Genomic DNA, 13,113 nt, shown 5'->3' with positions numbered 1-13,113 from the left:
AAAGAGGCTAAGATGGCGTAAAGGGCAAAAAAGTTGCAATTTTTTTTTCCAGACTTGTGCAAAAATTGCAGCTTTTTCACGCCCTGTATGTACAAGTTCCCTATAAATGTCCGTCTATGCGGGGAGCCTTGCGTTCTGTATCAGTAAAAGTGACCTCGACGGCTATAAAAGCATTTCAGGAAATTATGATCTCACCATAATCTGGAAGACGCAGATCTGAGTTGAATACATACGCGACTAAAGCAAGGAGCTGTCACAGCTCAGCTCCTTGCTTTGCCGCTACACTCCGACTAGTGGCTGTGTAGATGCGATGTGATGACGTCTACACAGCCGCACGCGCGCCGCACATTTTGTCTCTCAGTTCTTCAAAAGTTGGGAGGTATGAAACCACTTGTCGAAAAAAGATCTATTGTGAGGGGGCAGATTTACAGGTGGATTCCGCGCCAAAATCCGCCCCCTCATGCCCTGCATGCCCTTACTGATCTTTACTGCTGCTCTCCCCTACAGACTGCCAGGAGGATGACAAATCACTATTATCATCCAGCACAGCAGGAAAACGACGGTGGTCGCCATCATTTGGAGGGCAGGGGGACTGCAAGGGGTTCGTTTTTAACTGTGTGACCACCCCCTTTAAGAAATAGAGGGAACAGACTAGGATTGTAGGGTCGGCCACAGCGGCGTTGCTGTCAGTATAAATAAGTCTAGTGTGTCCGGCTAGTGACATCATGGCCACTTGTGGAATATTCTTCTTTCCAAGGCTCAGATGAAACCAGACAGAAAAGGAGGAGGATGGGATACTTTGAGAAAGACTATGATACCTTATTAGTGACATCTTTTGAGGCAGCAAGAAAGCTGGATATGTCCAATTCCATCAGAAGACATCTTCCAAGCTCCGTGGATCAAAAAGAACTCTAAGTTTCTGATTCATTTGTTTCTCCTTTTCTTTTTAGGTCTGTTTGCTTGTGTGTCATTAGTTTGTATACCTAGCACTGGACCCTTTGGGTATTAAATTGTTAATTTTAATGGCACTTTGGGATTCCTATTGATCCAGATTCTGAATACAAAAGGTGGTGGCAGCGTGTATTTGGGGGGAAGCTACAGTATATGCAATTTACACTCAATTTGCAGCCAAAGTTTTTAAACCCCATCAGGCCGATCTTCACCTTCTTTCTTTTATGATATTCTCCTGACAGATTGGTTTTGAAAAAGGTCTGATATGTAGGGTTGAGCCGATCTTGAGATTTCAAAATCCGATCATTTTCCAGCCGATCCTGATCACGTAATTTGCTTGATCACCGATCGGGATCCAATCTTTCGCGATCCCGGTCGCTCAACCCTAGTCAATGCTTCTCTATGGGAAAAGTCACTTTTAGGGTTGAGCTGATCTTGAGATTTCAGAATCCGATCCCGATCATTTTCCAGCCGTTCCCGATCGTGAAATTTGCTCAATTGCCGATCGGAATCCGATCTTTTCCGATCCCAATTGCTCAGCACTACTGATAGGACCAAAATGTCACCAGGCTTATGTCATTGATGGCCTTAGAAATAGGTGCCCATATGAACTTGGTTAATTCCCTAATTCCAAGGGTCAAGCAAAGTCGGGCTTCCCCTTTAAAGTTCTACCATGATGAAATCAATTTCAATAAAATAAGCAAAAAAAGTTGCTGTAACACCCAATTATAACTTTTTGTAAATTAATTCCTCATTCAAACCAATACATTTTAGTGAAGTGACTTTTTGTGTCTCCTGTGCCTTTAAGAAGCTGTGTATAGCCCAGAATCCCCCTCCGGAGCCTCCTATAAATCTCCTTTCTCTATTTGCCGTTCAGGGTTGTATACTATTCAGCGAGGGTTGTCATCTCTTATTCCTAAGCCTTGGAGGGCTCGATGAGATGAGCACACCATATTTTTGGCTTGTGTTTCTGACAGCTGGATGGTGATGTAATATTTCACAGCATCACTATAGCCCGACATCGGGAAAGGTCTTTCCTGCTTCCTACCTGTATTTCATTTTTTGTGGGCTGCTTGCTTATAAAGCTCCTATGTTACCATTGTATTTAGTTTTGCTTTTTTTTCAGTGGTTACATTTTTGCTGTAGTTTCTTATTTTTTATTTTGTATTCATTTTATTTTTGCTTATCTTAAAGTTATTTTTTTTTTTTTTTTTTTTTTTACATCTTTAAGCTTTGCTTACAGTTACAGTTTTCTTCACTTGGACCTTTTACCATATTTCACCCCATTTATTTTTTATTTTTTTATTATTTAAATTTTTTAAAGGGATCCTATCTTTCAAACCCTTTTTTTCTAACTAAGGGCTCGTTCACATCAGCGTTGTGCACTCCGTAGTTCAGGTTTCCGTTTCCTGCCTAAAACAGAAGCAGGAGACGGAAACCTGCAGGACTCTTTCATTTGAATGGGTGAGAGAGATGTCCGGCCGTGAGCGGCGCTGAGCGTTTTATGCTCTCTGCCGCGAAACCGGGTTTTATAATCCAGACACATAGTCGGACATGCAGTACTCTGTGTCCGGATTAAAAAATCCGGTTTCACGGCGGAGAGCCTAAAACGCTCACCGCCGCTCACGGCCGGACCCGGTCTGAGCTTTCCAACTTGTGGCATGCAGAAGACGGAAAGCTCAGAACGGAAAGAAGAACGCAGGTGTGAACCTAGCGTAACACATCGGAAGAAAGATCTATTAAGAAAGTCTATTCTTCTCCTATCTTTAGATGTCTTCTCCGCGCTGCCGTTCGCCTGAAATCCTGGTTTTTGTCGGTATGTAAATGAGTTCTCTCACAGCACTGGGGGCGGTCCCCAGTGCTCAAACAGCACTGGGGGTGTTCCCAATGCTGCCAGAGAACTCTCCAGCGCCGCCTCCATCTTCTTCAGGAACGAGTTCTTCACCACGTCACGACTTCTAGGCCTAGGGCAAGCCGACTGCGCATGCCCACAGGCCATGAGAAAATGACTGCTTCCAATACTGTGTAAGCGGCCATTTTTCTTGTGGCCGCGAGCATGTGCAGTTGGCTTGCTTGAGGCCCGAGGCCTAGACGTTAGAAGACACCACCGGAAGAAGAGGCGGGGAAGACCTTGTTCCAGAAGAAGATGGAGGCAGCGCTGGAGAGTTCTCTGGCAGCATTGGGGCCGCCCCCAGTGCTGTTTGAGCGCTGAGGACCGCCCCCAGTGCTGCAAGAGACAAGTGCTTACATACCGACAAGAACCAGGATTCCTATGGAGCGGCAGCGCAGAGAAGACATCTAAAGGTAGGAGAAGAATAGCCTTTCTAAAGGCTATTCCGACGTGTTATCCACAGAAAAAAGTTTTTAATGGTAGAATCCCTTTAATTTTATGTATCTAGATTAATATTGTTCATTTTTGTCATTTTTTCTTTACATTTTGATTTTTGTTAAGTTCAATCTTTTTGTTCCTTTTTTCATTATTTCCCTCCACCCTATTTATTTACCTTACAGTATTTTTATCAGTTTCGTGTTTCTATCTTTAATATTTTTATATTATTATTTTTCTTTAATGTGGATTTTTTTTTTTACATTTGTTTATATTTATGTTTTTTCAATTTTTGTTTATTTTTGTATTATTTTCCCCTTTAGAGGACGGCGGGAGTCCTGCACATTTCTATCTGATGTTCGCAGATGTTTCCTTTGATCAGAAAATGTTCTGACATTGTGTAAAAATATTTGGAGAATAAAGGAAGGTTCATACACAACCAGTCACTGACACTTGACAGGAGAAAATAACAGGCGAGCAGAACAAAAGATGAGCCCGTCCGCCGGCCAAGAAAAACGAAACCGGATAGTTTAGAGCAAAAGCAGGAACAACATATTTCTCTCATTACAGGATGGCTGTGAAATAGATTACAACAATGAAACTGTACACAAGCCAAAGCCACGCTGGCAAATGGTTACAAGTAGAATATGGACCGCCAACATTCGGAAAAATAATAAATTGGTAATACTGTGGTGGGGTCAGAGAGGTCCGGTCAGTCTTTTTTTTTTTTTTTTTTTAACAAAATTTATGAATTTTTACAATTTAGAATTTTGCACACTTCTTTTTTTTCCATACACTTTGTTGTTTTTTTTATATATATTTTTTCTATATGCTGTATTCTACAGAAAGTTTTTCAACTCTTTCAACTTCAGCTGAATAAACTATTTTTTAATAGAAAGGACAAAATGACGCTTTATGATAAGTCCCGCTTCGAACCCTGCCCCATGTCCCTCATTTCCCCTTTGACCCTGTCTATTCCATGTGAGTCTTTTAGTGCCACTATACAGTAATACCGTCCTTTGAGTAGCACACAGTGATGAAACCTAGATGCCACACACAATATAATCCCTCCTTAGTGTCCCCACAGAGTATAATGCCCCCTTAGTGTCCCCACAGATTATAATGCCTCCATAGTGTCCCCACAGAGTATAATGCCTCCATAGTGTCTCTACAGAGTATAATGCCCCCTTAGTGTCCCTACAGAGTATAATGCCTCCATAGTGTCCCCACAAAGTATAATGCCCCCTTAGTGTCTCTACAGAGTATAATGCCCCCTTAGTGTCCCCACAGAGCATAATGCCCCCTTAGTGTCTCTACAGAGTATAATGCCCCCTCAGTGTCCCCACAGAGTATAATGCCCCCTTAGTGTCTCTACAGAGTATAATGCCCCCTCAGTATCCCCACAGAGTACAATGCCCCCTCAGTGTCCCCACAGAGTACAATGCCCCCTCAGTGTCCCCACAGAGTATAATGCCCCCTCAGTGTCCCCACAGAGTATAATGCCTCCTCAGTGTCCCCACACAGTATAATGCCCCCTCAGTGTCCCCACACAGTATAATGCCCCCTTAGTGTCTCTACACAGTATAATACCCCTCAGTGTTCTCATAGAGTATAATGCCCCCTTAGTGTCCCCACAGAGTATAATGCTCCATAGAAGCCCACATTGTATATTGTTCCCCAGAAGGCCAGTCACAGTATAATGCTACTTTGTGACCGCCACACAATATAATGCCCCCTTAGTGTCCTCACATCATCTAATGCCTCTTTATGGCCCCCATACAGTATAATGCCACCTCCTTGCCATAATAAAATGGTTCCATGTGCTCCTGCACGATATATTGCCCCCTTAGTGCCCTCCACATATTATCATTGAGTAACTCCAGCCGGTAACGGCCTATTAAATAAAACAACCACAAAAAAACCCGCAGCGGTAGCAGCTGTTGCTGGGCCCCCTAATGTCCCGGGCCCTGTCCCGGTAGTTACACCCCCGCTTTGGCCTCTACAGTATAATGCAGAAAAAAAAACACAGATACAGTTGACATTGAGACACACTGCTTAGGGCATTGGGACAGTACCCAAAATCCAGGACTGTCCTGCTGAATCTGGGACAGGTCTGTTAATTCATTCCATGCGTGTTAATGCGCAGACCGTGCAAAGCAGAGACTGTAACCAAAGGAATAAACCATCACTATACACAACATAGTGGTTGCCTCTTGCTACAGGAGCTTTCACGTGAAGTCTTGCCGGCCTATGGCATATCCAACATTGTCTAGGTTGTGTCATGGCTCAGTAATAGCACAAGTTTAGGTATCTCGCTATAGCTACGCCGCCACTTATCTGGCAACGTTCACCTCCAATGCACTCAACAATGACTCAACTGTTTAGTTTCCATCATAGTCAATTTGAACAAGTCGCAACAATTCTCTTGTGGTTTTGTTACCCAGCGAGACTTGGCGCTCAAGGTTTATAGCCCGGAGACATATCAAGAAAAATTAAGTTGTTAGTGAACCTTATGCACCCGTTCTGTGTTCTCCGGGGAATACAGCCAAGTAACAGAGGAGGGGCAGAGGTTGTTGTATAAGGTGCTACTACAGAGATGATCTATGACCTCTAGAACCCATCAGTTGGGACAGATCCCCGACAGATCACATGATCGCCAGCCCAGGAGAAAATCGTATCATGGCGGCCCCCATAGCCGAATACATAGAATTACTGTAGTGTCCTATGCCATAAAAAATAAAGCATAAGGAAAATGTTTGTTTTTGTACCGTGTTAGTCAGTGGGTAGGAAATATAAAAAACAAAAAAACTTGGGAGTCTTCAGTAGTTGATACCTTTTTTAGATGGCTAACTAATAATGATGGTAGATTACAACGTTTCGAAGCTCTCGGCTTCTTCTTCAGGTATATCTATAAAACACATAAAGAACTCCATTGTCTACAGCCAGACCATCAGATACCATCGCATATGTTCAGACCCAAACACCTTGGGGGCCTCAAAAACACATTCTGCAGGCAGGGTTACCATCCAAGAACTATTGAAAACCAAATCACCAGGGCCACCAGAATACCAAGATCAGAGTTATTAAAATGCAATACCAAACAGGTGAACAATCGGGTGCCCCTGGTCATCACATATAACCCCCACTTGGAGATGCTGAGAGAAATCACACGCAAACTACATCCACTACTGCAAAAAGACCACCGTCTAAAGTCCATATTTCCAGACCCCCCTCTCCTGTGCTACAGACAGCCACCAAATCTCAGGATTATGGTTACCTCCAACTGTCACCTCCAAATAACACAGGAACATTGTTAGAGAGATCGGTCAGAAGCTAAGAATGTGGATTAATTCACATCGCCATACGATTAGAGAACAAAGAATGGACCTTCCCGTGTCAAAACATTTCAGCAGTGAAGATCATAATATCACCAATGACATGAAAATTTTGGTTTTAGAGGGAATTTTAAATCCAGGAAAGAGAGACGAATTTATGAGTACAAGTTTATGACCTTGTTTAACACTCTCGAGAAAGGGATGAATCTCTCACATGGGTTCATGGCATCCTACAGGAATCACTGAACTGAAACAGCCATAAAAGACATTCTCTGAACTGATAAGAACATTACAGACTGATGAATTGTTTAGTTGTATAACCAATAACCTTCTTCCACCATCCCTCCTAGAATTCTATTCCTATGTGTCCCTCTTGTACATAAATATGCAGCCTTCAGAAATTGTTGTTAGATAGACCTGAAGAAGAAGCCGAGAGCTTCGAAACATTGTAATCTGTTATCATTATTAGTTAGCCATTAAAAAAAGGTATCAACTACTGAAGACTCTCAAGTTTTTTGTTTTTTTCCAATAAAATAGGAGGTTGCTCAATGAATTCCAGTTTACTCTTTGCCACCAGTCTCAAGAACTTAGCCGAACTGGAAGAGACCTAATAGAGGAGACGTCTCTGTAGACATCACATCATGCGATTCTCTATGTCAGCCTGGAAATCCTCCCTGACCTGCAGCTATTGCTGAGAAGTCAACAAAATTAAGAATTAATTGCTGGAATATTCATCAGGTGATATCATAAAGCACCGGCATGTCTCGGAAATTCCAGGAAAAAAGGGAAAACCTCCTAGACACACGGGAAGGTAGACAAATATCTCCCCATGTTCTTATAGTCCTTTTCACTTGGCATGTAAGCACAAAAAACGTCCTGGTAAGGGTCTGGGGTCTGTATTCTTTTTGGGGCGTGACGATGGGAATAATTTCCACTACTAGTTATATAATGGGGTGTCTTAGACAAGTAGGTGTGACAGTAGCCTGTCTACTCATCAGCAGGTACCTGCCATAGGAGTGTGTGTCCAACCTGTGGAAAGCCTCTGAGTTTCATATGCGTATGGAATTTCCATATTGTATAATGATACTTGTATAGAAGGTTGGGTCATGTGATCAGAACCAGCACCCAATTCACTCCGCCTCCTCCCTCCTGTTTCGGGGGCTAGCTTTACTATTACAATGACTCCATAGCATTGGTAAATTCCAGTGGGCACAAGAGAGGACGGAGACGGCAGATAGACTCGGGTGCGGTTTCTGGTCACCTGACCCAGGGTCGGAAACCCAAGGATGGACCTAAATTAACCATTTACTTCTACTGAGTATTAAACAGTCTATGAAGAACCCCTATAAGTAGAGATCTAATAAGACATAAGGAAATCTGGGCAGATGTCAAGTTTAGAAGGGAGCGAACCTCCGAAGATTTGTTTTGCTTTGAGTTCGGACAGTTATGCAAAAAGATTTGATTCTGGTTGGACTTATGTTATACTTTAGGGCAGCGATTCCCAAAGTGCTCCAGGTGGACCCCCAGGGGTCTCAGCCATGATGCCAATTTTCCATCGTTAGATCTAATCTTCAATTTTTTGACGACTTCTGGGACTATAACAGAAATGTAGCAGTAGGGGGTCCACCAAAACCAGTCAAATTTTGAAAGTGGTCTACGACAAAAAAAAAATTTGGGAACCTCTGTCCTCAGACCCAAAATTAAGATCTTAACAGTACAATAATTTCGCTTCCAGTTCATAGGTGACAAACCCTCAAGGTTTTGGGTCCAGGTCGAACCCATAACTTTTGGAAAATTCGTGTCGAATCTGGTTCAACCCAAACCGGCTCGCCAATCTCTACTAAAGAGAAGACACAACCTTTAAGGGTTCTTACGTTACATTTTTTAATGTCCCTTTAAAAGAACTTTATAACAGAATACAAGTTCCTGTATCTAAAACAGTTTATGAGAACACTAACAAATAGGTAAAGAAAACAAAGCAAAAAAAACCAAAAAATTAATTTGGACTAGGTGCAGCCTGTGGGGGTGGACTTACATTAGGAACATCAATCTTCCTGACACTAACTTCCTTAGAAGACACTACAGTTCTTCTACCTTCCGTGAATCGACTTGCAGTATTTATGCAGAACACCTCTAGGCTGATGTGTGGGACGGGTCGGCAGCTACATCCTTCGTCTTTGTGCTAAATTACCGAGTAAGCAAAAAACGAGGACTTTTACGGATCAAAGTTTTTGTTAATTTCCTCAGAATCTAAAGCAGGACGCGGAGTTATTGTTTTCTTGGGATTCATTTGCATATAAGAACATTGGTATGATGATGCAATGAGTGACCAAAGCTGGAACTTCGTGGAGACTTCATTTCATGACGTATCCTTAAGACAAGATCGAAAGAGTCCTGATTCCTACAACACTCTCAATTGGAGTCTCTTATAAGTGAAGGTGATGTCACCAGTGATGGCCACCAGTCACGTGGTCCTTCAGCAGATCGGTCTTATTCAAGTGAAGGCAATGTATAGACTGCCGCCGCCTACTCAATCATCTGATCACGGGGGTACCAGGAGAAGGGCCCTGATCAATAGGAAAGTTGTCAACCCATGTAAACATTTCCTTGTTTTTTGGAAATTGACAAAGACCCATCAAGAAGCTTCAGAAATATTGTGGTCCTATCCATTAGACTAAAGTCTGGTGGAATTTATCAACGTACGTTTTAGCCGACCAATGATAAACCATCATTGGCCAAAAGTTGGTCAAAAGATCTTTCATCCATGAATGTTTTTGAATGTTTTAGCTGAAAGTTGGACTAAAGATTTGTCATCCAATGATGATACTGAAGGAAATTTCTCAGAACTTTCAAGGTCCTTCATCTGGTGTCCTTCATGGGTAGTCTGACCTGGACAATTGCAATGGCCAACCATCCACCTACCTCTATCTAGTGACACTATTGAGTTCCCGGTTCGAGTTCTCCGCTATGTGAAAGAACTCAGAGACACTTCATTCTTGGTTCCTTGTCCATGACATATAGACCATATGGGCAAATGCTTCACTGCGCCAGGCCCTATGGCAGTAGGAGAGCCCATCAACTGTCCCAGATCCAGCGGGACAACCCTGTCCTGCCATTCCAGGTGTCAGGTGTCGAATAAACATTATCTGCATCCTCTGGGCGCAGATACAGTTGAATACAATGGTTATTGCGTTATTAGGTCCCCGCTCACCATTCAGACTGCAACTAGTGAGGTCTGGGGCATGGAAGAGCAATGATTGCCAAGCCAGAGACAGTGCTAAAGCCAAAGGCCGGAGACAAGTGTTACGGTTCTGTGTATATCTATAAAAAAAATTTAAACTACAGAACCTCTTAGCTGTAGAACACTACAGCGAGGTCCACAGGCCCAATGGTGGGCGGCTGTATGTCTGAACTGAAATGTGAACTACTGCAAAGACACTGCAGTGCGGTACTTAATGTGAACAGCTGCAAAGACACTGCAGCCTGAACTCAATGTGAACTACTGCAAAGACACTGCAGCGTGGTACTTAATGTGAACAGTGTATACTGTGCGACACTCCATGTGAACAGGGTGCAACAAAAACCTGACAGTTTAGCTCACTGGCCAGGTGCACCAGCATGAACGGGAATAGGCAAGTATAACTTTTTTTTAAGGCACAACATTTCTATTGGGACCATAAAGGGTTATTATACTGTGTGGATGGAGACTGAGGGGTCATTGTTTTATGTGGGGGGCATTATGGGGTCATTATACTGTAACTAAGTGGGCATTATACTCTGAGGAGACAATAGCAACCCTTATAGTGTGTGGGGTGTTAAGGAGGCATTACAAAGTGTGGGGGTCACTAAGGGGACATTAGTGAGTCATTACAGTGTGTGGGGGCACTAAGGAGGTACAAAAAGATTGTTTGGAGTATTATACTATGTAGGGCTATTAAGGGGGTATTATACTGTGAGGAGTCTCTTAGGGGCATCAGACTGTGTAGGAGATCACTAAAGGGGCATTATACTTTTTGGGGACATAAAGAGACTAGGTGGGATAGAGCAAGGTTAGGGGCATGGCCTAACACAGTCTTGCCTCTATGTGGGGGCCCACCAATGAAATCCTTGCACTGGGCCCACCAATGAGTTACGCTGGCCCTGCTCCTTGTAATACTACACTTCTCCAGCAGTGGTCACTGTAGGGATAACTCTTGGCTGGGCCTGACTTCCCAACCTCATTGTGAAAGGGATTTGGAAAGTTTTTGGTATTTTTTTATCCCACACAATAATCGGTGGCCTAACCTAACATCTATGCAGATTTGTGCAGATGTCTGGTGTATTGCTCTGCAGATATCCACAAGCGGTGACCCCGGTGTTCGCGCCATGTTCTTGGCCCACAGCTGGTGTCCTCCCGCTCACACAGCACGCGCTCACTTCCCATCAGTATTTTATCTCATGTTTATAGACTATTTAGTCCTAAGTGACCTGAGTAATTCCTGGCGTCTGGGCTGATGGAGGATATAACATTGAGCAGATGCAGCCGCAACCGTTCCTGAGAATCCTCCAGCAGACAGACACTTAGCACACGCTATATATACAGTATATATGGTAGTCTGCCCCTCTGTCACACCTGCAGGTCTGAGGACCTGTCCATCTGCTGCACACCGAGGAACGATGCCCCCTGGTGTGCTTCTGGGGTACCATCTGGGGAGTAATGCAAAAGAACCCCACAGTACCACAGACCATCTTTATACTGGTGCCCTCACATGTGGTCAGTGGGAATTTGGGTCCCCTCACAGCCCAGGGCCCGGGTGCAACTGCAACCCTTTAGTGTCCTGCGGTGGATCTAAGTAGATCGGAGATATTTTACTGCAACATTGTGCTAGGAATAAGTCCTGTAATATCACATTACTGGATTATCAAATACTGGATTAATGGGTTGTAATGAGAGATGGATGGATGGATGAATGAATGAATAGATAGATAGATGGATAGATAAGAGATAGATAGATAGATAGATAGGAGATAGATAGATAGATAGATAGATAGATAGATAGATGATAGATAGGAGATAGATAGATAGATAGATAGATAGATGATAGATAGATAGATAGATAGATAGATAGATAGATAGATAGGAGATAGATAGATAGGAGATGGATGGATAGATAGATAGATAGGAGATAGATAGATAGATAGATAGATAGATAGTTAGATAAATAGATAGGAGATAGATAGGAGATAGATAGATAGATAGATAGATAGATAGATAGGAGATAGATAGATAGATAGATAGATAGATAGATAGATAGATAGATAGGAGATAGATAGATAGATAGATAGATAGATAGATATTGGATAGATAGATAGATAGATAGATAGATAGATAGATAGATAGGAGATAGATAGATAGATATTGGATAGATAGATAGATAGATAGATAGATAGATAGATAGATAGATAGGAGATAGATAGATAGATAGATATTGGATAGATAGATAGATAGATAGATAGATAGATAGATAGATAGATATTGGATAGATAGATAGATAGATAGATAGATAGATAGATAGATAGATAGGAGATAGATAGATAGATATTGGATAGATAGATAGATAGATAGATAGATAGATAGATAGATAGATATTGGATAGATAGATAGATAGATAGATAGATAGATAGATAGATAGGAGATAGATAGATAGATAGATATTGGATAGATAGATAGATAGATAGATAGATAGATAGATAGGAGATAGATAGATAGATAGATAGATAGATAGATAGGAGATAGATAGATAGATAGATAGATAGATAGATAGATAGATAGATAGATAGATAGATAGATATGTAGACAGACAAGCTCTGGGTGATGACTAGGTCCTGATGATACTGTGCCCGCTATAATCCTCTTCTCCTGTAATCTCCGCACTCTTTGCTGTGTCAGCAGTTTCCCGCCATGTAATACACGATGGAGGATTTGTGGCTTGGATATATCTGCGGTTACTGCGGTGCAGGAGACTCATCTCACAATTACTTGTAAAATAGCGGAATAAACACATTTCTCTCCATCTGCAGGATAATTTGCATTGCACATAACCTTCTGTCACATATGGTTCATATCATAGAAAATCCAGATCATCTCTGTAGAAAATCACTTTCCACAGTTCACTGCTTGTGGAGTGTAAATGATAACCGGCGGGTGCACGGCGGACATTCCCATCGGTGAGGTGTGCAAGTGGGCCGCTGGTTCGCCCATACGGAATGTTCTTATACATTTATGAAAATTACAAGGCCTGGCTCAGCTCCAATAGTGTGAGATAGTCTGCATCATAATAGGCAAAGTATGGTATATGGGGAACGGAAAAACAGAACATTTTGCAGAGATAGATAGATAGATAGGAGATAGATAGATAGATAGATAGATAGATAGATAGATAGATAGATAGATAGATAGATAGGAGATAGATAGATAGATAGATAGATAGATAGATAGATAGATAGATAGGAGATAGATAT

At 42.2% G+C, this 13,113-nt stretch overlaps 1 protein-coding gene across 1 annotated transcript in view; it reads right to left on the bottom strand.

Moving 5' to 3' along the window:
• LOC142200987 (putative acyl-CoA dehydrogenase 6) overlaps nt 1-13,113 on the bottom strand; it is a 63,668-nt gene that overhangs the window by 40,162 nt on the left and 10,393 nt on the right. The gene's annotated exons all lie outside the window — the stretch shown is intronic.

This window comes from Leptodactylus fuscus, chromosome 4 (assembly GCF_031893055.1).
Source record: "Leptodactylus fuscus isolate aLepFus1 chromosome 4, aLepFus1.hap2, whole genome shotgun sequence".
NCBI classification, from domain to species: domain Eukaryota; kingdom Metazoa; phylum Chordata; class Amphibia; order Anura; family Leptodactylidae; genus Leptodactylus; species Leptodactylus fuscus.
The sequence above is the reverse complement of the archived record's forward strand: the minus strand, read 5'-3'. Positions and strand labels throughout refer to the sequence as shown.